Genomic DNA, 10,261 nt, shown 5'->3' on the forward strand with positions numbered 1-10,261 from the left:
ACAACAACAAGTTTTTTTTTTTTTTGATTTAATGGAAGAGACCAAACTCAATTTGGTACATAAGACAAAAGGTCAGACTAGAAGACAATACAAATTTGCGGCTAAAATCTAGACTCTAGAATTCTTTTAGCCTAGAAGGTAGGAAATTACCAATTTATTACTATATTTATAGGATTTTGACTTTTTTTCCCCTTCCTTCAACTAAAGAAAAATGTTTAGAGTAAAAAAAAAGGATCAAGGATATTAATAATATACAACTGCGGTTTTATGGTATTCCAGGCTTCCAGCACTTGACTTCTTCTTTTTGGTTTCTTAGTTCAAAGCTTCAAAGAGATATTAGATACATTTTTTGGAATATCCATGTGTAGATACTGTGATTAATTAAATAATAAAATTTCATATAGGATAATAATGATAAATTTTTTTAATATAATGTTATTTGAGCTTAACCCACAACATACCTTTTTTTTATAGAAAAAACCACATACTTAATACTAATATAATATTATTTCCCCCCAACCCAAAAAATATTAATATTGTATTGAACCCTCTTTAAAGTTTAAAAAGTATTAATATTATGTATATATGAAAATTTCAAATTAAAGAAATGGATGCATATTAATTTAATTATCTAGGTTCTAGAATGGATAAAACCAAACCCTCGTACGTAATTGCATTGTTGAAAAATGAAGCTAACTTTTTGCTTAGCGAAATTGGACATCAGCGTTAATACTTTCTTTTGAGTAAACTACCATTTGGTCCCTAAACATTAAATTGTATGTCAATTTGGTTTCTAATATTTTAATTGTGTCAATTTAATCCTTTAATTTTTTTTGATATTATATCAAAATAGCCTCTGTAGTTAAGTAGTAGTGGATAGAAAATGCTAACGTGGAATATTAAAATATTATATTTTATGCCATGTACTTGTCACATATCCATAAATTAAAAAAAAAATAATATATAGATTTAGTTTATATTGATCTTCATTACCAGAAACTAGAGATGAGAAACTTCTTTTTCTCCACTTTTATTTTCTGTTGCTTTCTCGGGAACCAAACATGGGTCAAATACCTAGAATTCAAAACTCAACTCAACTCACAATAAGCCTGATTGGATTGTATGTAATGATTTGGAGATTAGGAGCCTTAAGAAACTTTGAAGAATCTACAATAATAAAATCTAGAGGCACTTCCAAAAGGGATGACCTTACTCAAGAAGCTATCACACGACTTACACCTGGGTATTTCAAAATGTTACTTGATAAACGGCATGCCCAAGGGGCTGACTTCTCTCACATCGACGACAATTACCAGGGCCTGCCACGGCAATTTCTTGTTGGAATGTGATTCCCACAAAAGAGAGACTCGTGTACTCTTAAAGATTTGGTAGGATTGAATATTCTGAGCAAGTTAAGCATCAATACAACCAGCAAAGCTTTCCCTATAGAGGAAGAGATAAAGACTAACAAATTTAAAGAAACTACGGCGCTTTGCATCTCTTTTTTTAATATTTCCTCCAATTTCTTATCCCCACAGCCAGTCCTAATTACTATACCCTTATCTCGCGTCATTTCACCTTTTCGTAGAAAGATAATTAAGATGCCCTGATTCATTTTAGTCCAATTAGCTTCTCAGGTTCGTTCCAAGCCCAATCTCTCTCTCTCTCTCTCCATTTTGTGCAAAATCCCAGATCTCTTGGGTCTTTGTTCTTCGTTATGTTATTATTATTTGAGGTCAATTTCATCTATTTGTTGTGTGATAGCGTTGTTTGCTAATGTTTTTTTTTTTTTTGAAAGAGGTTATTAGTCGGTGTTGTTATTAAGAGTAACAAACGGATTGGAACCTAGATATAGAGTTCAAAACTCAACTTAGTTTTAAATTAAACCATGTTTGGTTCCCTAAAAAGCAAAGGAAAAGAAAAGTAGAGAAAAAGAAATTTCCTAATCAATAGTTTCTGGTAATGAATATCAATAAATATAAGCTATATATATATATATATATATATTTTTTTTTTCAAGGGCATGTAGCAGCTTACTCGACATAAAATATAATATTTTAATATCATGGTTAATCATGTCAGTATTTTCGATCCATCATTTAATGGTAGAGACTATTTTGATATAATACCAAAAACTTAGGGATTACATTGACACATTTGAAACGTTACGGATCAAATTGACATACAACTTAAATGTTGACTAAATATATAATTTACCTTATAATTAATTAATGATAATCACACATGACTTAACTTAATTGCATAGATGTAAGTTTTTTTTTTTTTTTTTAATTTTATTTTTAGAAACACATAGATGTAAGTTAAACGTTAAAAATTTATCCAACTATAAATTTTGATTTGAATATCTGATTTAAGCACACAATACATTATTTTCATTTCTGAAACTTCTTGATTTATTCTCAACAATGTATTGGAAGATCGAACAATGAAATTTGCAATTTTACCATTGGGTTCGGAAGTACTTTTTCACCCTTTTTGTGAAATTAAATAGATGCTACAAATTCGTAGGTGTAAATGTGTAATACATTATTTTGCACAAATAGCAAGGAAAAATAATTAAGAAACCTTAGCCTCTCCAAGGCCTTTCGGGAGTCTCACCATTTAAGAAATTATGCTATGCTCAATTCGATTGAACTCTCTTCAAATTCGATTATTACAGCGCATGCCAAAATGTTTGAAAAAATTTCTTCACGACAAAAGTAAAACTTAAATTAAGAATGAAATAGGATAAACTCTTAATTATAACTATATATATATAACCAAACAGTCAAGTTCATTACATAAATATCTTCAAATTTAGAATTTTAATCACAAGGTGGCACAAATCTTTGACAATTACAATTGTGCTTCCTGCACAAAATTTTAGTCAAATTGCAAAAGTATTTTGCCTCTTCTTTGATAAATGCAATTAGAATTCTTACAATATGATCTTTGTTAGCCCATACTAAAGATGTCACAAAATGTTTAACACTTTTCCGAAGTTCCTTATCAACCTTCAATATAACCGAGAATTGTTGCTCATGATTTTGGCACTTGAATTATAGCTTGCTTGGTTTTATCTCAATTTTGATACCAGCTGTTTTGCATTCCACTTGTGCTTCATAATAGCCAAATGAAGTCTAGACATATGTGATGCACCGAGGAATACACAAGGAATATTTGGCAATAGCACTCGGGACTACAACTATGATAGAAGGGTAATTTAATTCCCAATGCTTAATGATTTTCCTTGGACCTGTATGTTCATAAATGTCTTTAAGCTCCTCATCAACCCCTTGCCCATATAAAAAATTAGCATAGCCATTTATATTGCATACATAAACCAAGCCAGGATCCTAAGCCTTATCAAAGTTTATAAATCCTACCCTTTAGTATATATATATATAATATACGAGATAACTTAAAAAAAATTATCATGCGCAACATGCGGGTGTGCGACTAGTATATATTAAAGCTTCAAATAGACTAATTACAAAAAATACAAAGTCCACAACCATACTTGAACGTAGTACCAGCACAACTTCACAAACAACTCAAAAAACAAAAAACAAAAAAAAAAAACTTTACGTGGGTAACAAGCTTAACTACTAGACAAAACAAAAAGACAAAAAGAAAGATGGAAAAACTAAGAGAAGAGGAATACACAATAGCCAAATGAAGTCTAGACATGTGATGCACCGAGGAATACACAAGGAATATTTGGCAATAGCACTCGGGACTACAATTATGATAGAAGGGTAATTTAATTCCCAATGCTTAATGATCTTCCTTGGGCTTGTATGTTTATAAATGTCTTTAAGCTCCTCATCAACCCCTTGCCCATATAAAAAATTAGCATAGCCATTTATATTGCAATCATAAACCAAGCCAGGATCCTAAGCCTTATCAAAGTTTAAAAATCCTGCCCCTTTAGCAAATATATCGAGCTTCTTTGGAGGATTATGGGCTGAGAAAATAAAAATGGTGTAAGATCTTTTCAAAAGATGAAAGAAAAAAATAAATACAATATTCTTTTACCGGGTCATAAGAGCAAACTTAATCCAAGATGGCAAAGAGTTTCCACTCAAATCAATATATATATATATATAAAGTATAGACTTGTGGCACATTTCTTGAGTTTGTGCCATGTGACACATTTCTTGAATTTTTATTATTATTTAAGCTTCTATTTTAATAAAGTTTGCATTTATATCAAAATATTAGTTTATTGAAATAAATGTATATATTAATTATCTATAGTTTTTAAACCTTTATATATACTTTTTAAACCTTTACCTATACTTTTTAAAACTTTACCTATACTTTTTTTTTGGACATGAATCTTTACATATACCTTAAACTCTATACATTCTACTTCCTTAAATACATCTATTCCATAATGATAGTGGCTAATCAATTTTATCATTTTTTTCAAAATGGTGTTATTTTGAAAAAAAATCTGTAATTTAAGAGAATTTAAACCTATTTATTACTAAGAGAGTCTTGGTCAAGCAAGCATAAATCAAATGTCCATTAGCTATTGAATCAAACAAAAATTAAAACTGATTAGAACAGACCAAGCATGGTTATTACTTATAGCAATATCAAAAATTAATCAAATAGAACAGACCAATCACACCAACCCTTAACAGATAAAACAAAATCAACAAGGTTTCAAAGCCCTAATTCCACAAAATACGAATATTAAAACAGCGCACTTCGCCCTGAATAAATTGATTTCATTCTAAATATCTAAAAGCAACAAACCATTCTTACCTCCTTTCGCCACCGTCTCTCTCTCTCTCTCTCTCTCTCTCACCGCCTCTGTCTGTCTCTCAGCAAAACAAAATTGAGGTTTGGTTATTTGACGGCTAGTATGAGTCCTTTTTAAAAGAGAAAGATCCCAACTACGCGAACTGGCCTAGTCTAGTTAAAGCCCATACGATCTGTCTAATAAAATAAAAGCCCATGTTTTGTTTACAAAAAATGATATAGTCCATCCTCTCTCACTGGGCTCAGCCTGCTGAATCATTTTCCATAAAAGAGACCCTATATGACTTTCTTCAAAAACAATGGCCACAAGCCCATTTAATTGTCATTTGGAATGGACAGGTTTACAACCAAAAATATAAGTAAAAATTTAAAACTGACCTTCTAATTTTTAGTTTTTTTTTTTTTTTTAATTTTAGTCTTTTAATTTTCAGTTTTTTTATTTTAGTCCTCTAATTTTCAATTTTTGTCAATGTAGTATTCCGTTAAAATTCAGTTAATTGTTACCGCTAAGGGTGCTAAAACGACGTCATTTTGGCTATTTTTTTTTTATATAAATTTCGTAATTTAAAGAAAATAAGAAAAATCTGTAAAATAAAATAAATAAATAAATAATTGAAGAAGAAGAAGAAAACATTTAAGGGGAACGACAACATTGTTCCCCTTCCCCTGGTCGAATGATTCATACCCAAATGGAAAGCTGGTCGAATGATTCTACAAACACTTGGGTTCTTTCTCAAATGATTCTTACCCAAAATTCACCAGTTTTATGATTGTAAAGTACCCATTTACACTGATCCATGCTACATCAACCATTGGTGGTTGTCATCTTGTGATCTGGTTTGATATCCATGATGTGCTTGTTTTCTGAATTAAGACAACATGTATAGGTTTGATTGGAGCTTGTTTGGCTTTCCATTGGCAGCTCCTTGATATGTTTCATGACCTTTTTGGTCATATGTTGAGGCAGTCTACAAAACTAACAAGATACCCATCGTGTTTCTGGGTCGAAGCTCACTGAAAACATGGTTTGGCTGCATGACTTTTGTGGCTGTTAAAATACACCCAAATTTAATTTAGCTCCTTTATTTCTCAGTTAGGGTTTCGGTGCCGTGTTCTTCTTTCTTCTTCGTCGCCGTTCCCCTCAATTTTTTATTTTTTTTTTACAAAATTTTCTTATTTTCTATTAATTCCAAAATTTATTTAAAAAAAAAATCAAAACATCGTCGTTTTAACACCCTTAACGACAGTAGCTAACTAAGCTCTAACGGAATACTAAATCGACAAAAATTAAAAGTTAGAGGACTAAAATGACAAAACTGAAAGTTAAAGGACTGAAATGAAAAAAACTTAAAGTTAAAGGGTCAGTTTTGGATTTTTGCCAAGAGAGTAAGGCCCCGGTTCACAACAAACAATCTCTCGCTCTGTCTCTCAAATGGAAATTAGGTTTTAGCCCTCTTCACCTTACATAAAACTAAGTCTTTTTATTAAGAACCTTATAGCTCAAGTAGTACTTTATTGGTATTTCCAACAAAAATATACAAGGTTCAAATTTCAAATCTCCTATTCTAACTATTAAATTATCAAAATAGAATTATATGTTAAAGTTTTTATTTGGATATGTCAACGGTGTTGTGCAATTTTATTATTAATTGAAGTCACAATATTAAATTTAATAAACTAGATTCTACATGTTCTAGTAGATGAGTCATATTATCAATTCAAAAATAGATGTTAGTAAAAATCAATGCAAAAAATTAATTTGTAATCTTTCTTCTCAAATAGTAAGAAGAATAGATTTTAGATATTAAAAAAAAAATACACTACTTAAACTTCAAATTATATGGAGTCGGTTTTGTTCGTTACCAGTATATTATATAGGTCATGTTAAAGGATGCCCTTGAGCCAATTGTTAATAACCCATTTTAGGAAAGTTTTGGTATAATTTTTATGGGAAATAAAAAAGGCTGAGAAAACATTAATTTCTTTTTTTTTTTTTAATAAAAACTTTCTTAAAATGATTTGTTAACAATTACAGAACATCCGTTAACATTTCTCATATTAGACGTAACTCTGTTAATTATGTTTCTGCACGATTTTTTGTTGTTTTTGAGAAGTGTGTTGCATTTTGCGTGTGTTGCGTGTTGCTTTGGAGACAGTGACCTACCAATATAAGAAACTATGATGCAACTCCATAATCCAACTCATTGCCTGAGCTTAGCACCAAAATATTTCACCAGCTTTTTCTGCTTCTCCAAACCCAATGACTCTTCACCAATTCCATTTTCACACCTTTCGTTCCATATATACCATCGTATGATTCTTCTCTTTTTTGCAAGTTGTCTCTTACTTGCAAACTGCCATTACTGTCACTACTCCAACAAACGAGACTAAGTTTTGCTCAAATTCAAAGAATTTGTACCTCGTGATCCATATAACATATTGAGCTCATGGAATGACTCTATGCACTTCTGTAATTGGCATGGAATCACGTGGCCATCAGGACCAAAGAGTCATGGTTTTAAACATAAAGGGCTATAACTTACGTGGATCCACATCACTTGATATTGGAAACCTCACCTTTCTTAGGTTAATCAACCTCCAAAATAACAGCTTCTATGGCGAAATTCCAAAAGAAGTTTGCCATTTATACCAATTACAAAACCTCTCTCTTAGTAGCAACACGTTGAAAGGGGAAATTTCATCCAGCTTGTCCAACTGCTCTAACCTCAGGTTCATAAATCTCATTGTAAATAATCTTATAGGGAAGATTCCAGCTGAGCTAGACTCTTTGATGAAGCTTGAGAGACTTTTTCTTTCTATAAACAATCTAAGTGGAGGTATTCCATCATCTTTTGGAAATCTTTCGTCACTCAAATATTTCATTGCAACGTACAATAATTTGATGGGAAATATTCCATATGCCATAGGCCAATTAAAAAGCTTAAGACTATTCACAATTGGGATCAATAAATTATCAGGTATAATCCCTTCCTTTCTTTACAATGTGTCATTTCTCCAAATCTTGTCAGTTCCAGACAACCAACTAAATGGCACACTTCCACTTAACATAGGCCATAATCTTCCTAATCTCCAACATCTTGTAGTTGCTACCAATGATTTCTTTGGGTCAATCCCTTCTTCATCATGCAACGCAACTCAATTTCAATACATTGATTTAGGTAAAAACAATTTTATAGGATCAGTTCCAACTGATTTAGGAAATCTGTTGGATCTTTACTAGCTACAGTTGGGTAGCAATCACCTAGGAAGGGACTTTCATTTCTTAACATCTTTAACAAACTATAATAGACTTCATGTATTGGATTTAGATACAAACCAATTCGAAGGTGTTTTGCCCAATTCAATATCCAACTTGTCCACCCAACTCACTAGTTTATATCTTGCATTCAATGAAATATCTAGAACTATTCTTGCATCATTAGAGAATCTTGTCAACTTAATTATCTTGAGCTTATATTGTAATCACTTCATGGGCATCATTCCAACTACTATCAAGAAGTTTCAAAAGATACAAGTATTGGGTTTAAGTGGAAACAAATTGTCAGGAGAAATACCAACCTCTATAGGCAACCTTACGCAATTGTTCACACTTGAATTAGGTGAAAACAAATTCAATGGAACCATACCTCCAACAATTGTAAACTGTCAAAATTTGCAATTCTTAAACATTTCACAAAATAACCTAAATGGATCCATAACCTAGCAACTTATTGGTCCTTCCCATCTAATAGTATTTCTCAATTTTTCACACAACTCTTTTATAGGCAAACTACCATTCGAAGTAGAAGATTTGAAAAATGTTAACAAACTGGATGTTTCTAACAATAATTTATCTGGTGAAAATCTTAAATCTATAAGAAATTGTTTGGTCCTGGAACACCTTTACTTGCAAGGGAATTCTTTTGAAGGATTGTTACCATCAACTATTGTCTTAGAAAGGCCTCCAATATCTCGATGTTTCACAAAATAATTTATCAGGATCCATTCCAGAGGGTATAGAGAATCTTCCTTTTCTCGAATATTTGAATATTTCATTCAATAATTTTGAGAGTGAGATACCAATTAAAGGGATTTTCAAAAACACAAGTGCTATATCATTAATTGGAAATACTAAACTTTGTGGTGGCATACCAAAATTGTAGTTGCCAAAATGTCTTTCAAAAGTCATGAAACCAAGAAACTCCATTGCCAATTGTATTTATTTCCATTGTTCTATTTTCATCCTTTCTTGTTCTATATTGGATGAAAACATCGAAAAAGAAATTGTCTTCTATGGTTTCAATAATAGACCTCCTTCCAAATGTTTCATACAAAGAACTTGATCAGGCAACTTGTGGATTCTCTCCAAGTAATTTAATTGGATCTGGTTGTTTTGGGTTTGTATATAAAGGAGCTCTTGATCATGAAGAAAGACTAGTTGCTATAAAGGTCCTTAACCTTCAACACAAGGGAGCTTCCAAAAGTTTCATGGCTGAATGCAATGCATTAAAAAATATCCAGCATCGGAATCTTGTTAAGATATTAACATGTTGCTCTAGCATGGATTATAATGGGAATCAATTCAAAACTTTAGTCTTTGAATTCATGACAAATGGGATCTTAGATATTTGGCTTCATCCAGGGATAGACAATGAAAAACAAGCAAGAAACTTAAGTCTTCTTCAAAGACCAAATGTTGCAATTGATGTGGCTTCTATAATAGATTATCTTCACAACCATTCTGCACAAGCAATTATTCATTGTGATTTAAAGCCGAGCAATATTCTTCTTGGTAATGATACGATTGCTCATGTAAGCAATTTTGTTTTAGCAAGACTCCTCAACTACTAATGATTCTTCTAAAAAGCAAACTAGTACAGTTGGGATAAAGGGATCTATCATTTATTAGCTATGCTGCTCCAGATAATATCTTTCGAATTATGTCTAAATCCTAATGTTAAAATAATTTTTTTTTAAATATTGAATTTTTATATATTAAAAAAAAAATTGCAATTACCTTACTATCTACACAAAATTCTCTCTCTCTCACATGCAGCATGGAAACACAAATATACACTCAATTTATTTATATGTAAAAATAATAAAAAAAATAATAAAAAACTTAAAGTAAGAAAAGCTTTAAACATGATTTAAGCATTGATTAAATTAGTTTTTGACAAATTTTACTGACTACCCTTTCACTTAGTTTTTTTTTTAAGCATTTGTTTCCTCAACACTATATCTTTGTGATGATTGCTACCCAATCGGCTATATCAAATATGGTGTAATTGCTCTCAAAATATGTGTGTATTTTATTCATGTCCGTGTCCTATTCTTTTTTTTTTTTTTTTTTTTTTTAGAAGAGTTCTTGTCCTAATCTAAACAAGTTTGCAATAAACAAAAAGTTCAAGTAATCTATATATGATATATCTATCTATCTATCTATATATATATATATATATATAAAAGCTAAATTGTAATATTTATT

This window comes from Quercus suber, unplaced genomic scaffold (genome assembly GCF_002906115.3).
Source record: "Quercus suber isolate HL8 unplaced genomic scaffold, Cork oak 2.0 scaffold_208, whole genome shotgun sequence".
Lineage (NCBI taxonomy): Eukaryota > Viridiplantae > Streptophyta > Magnoliopsida > Fagales > Fagaceae > Quercus > Quercus suber.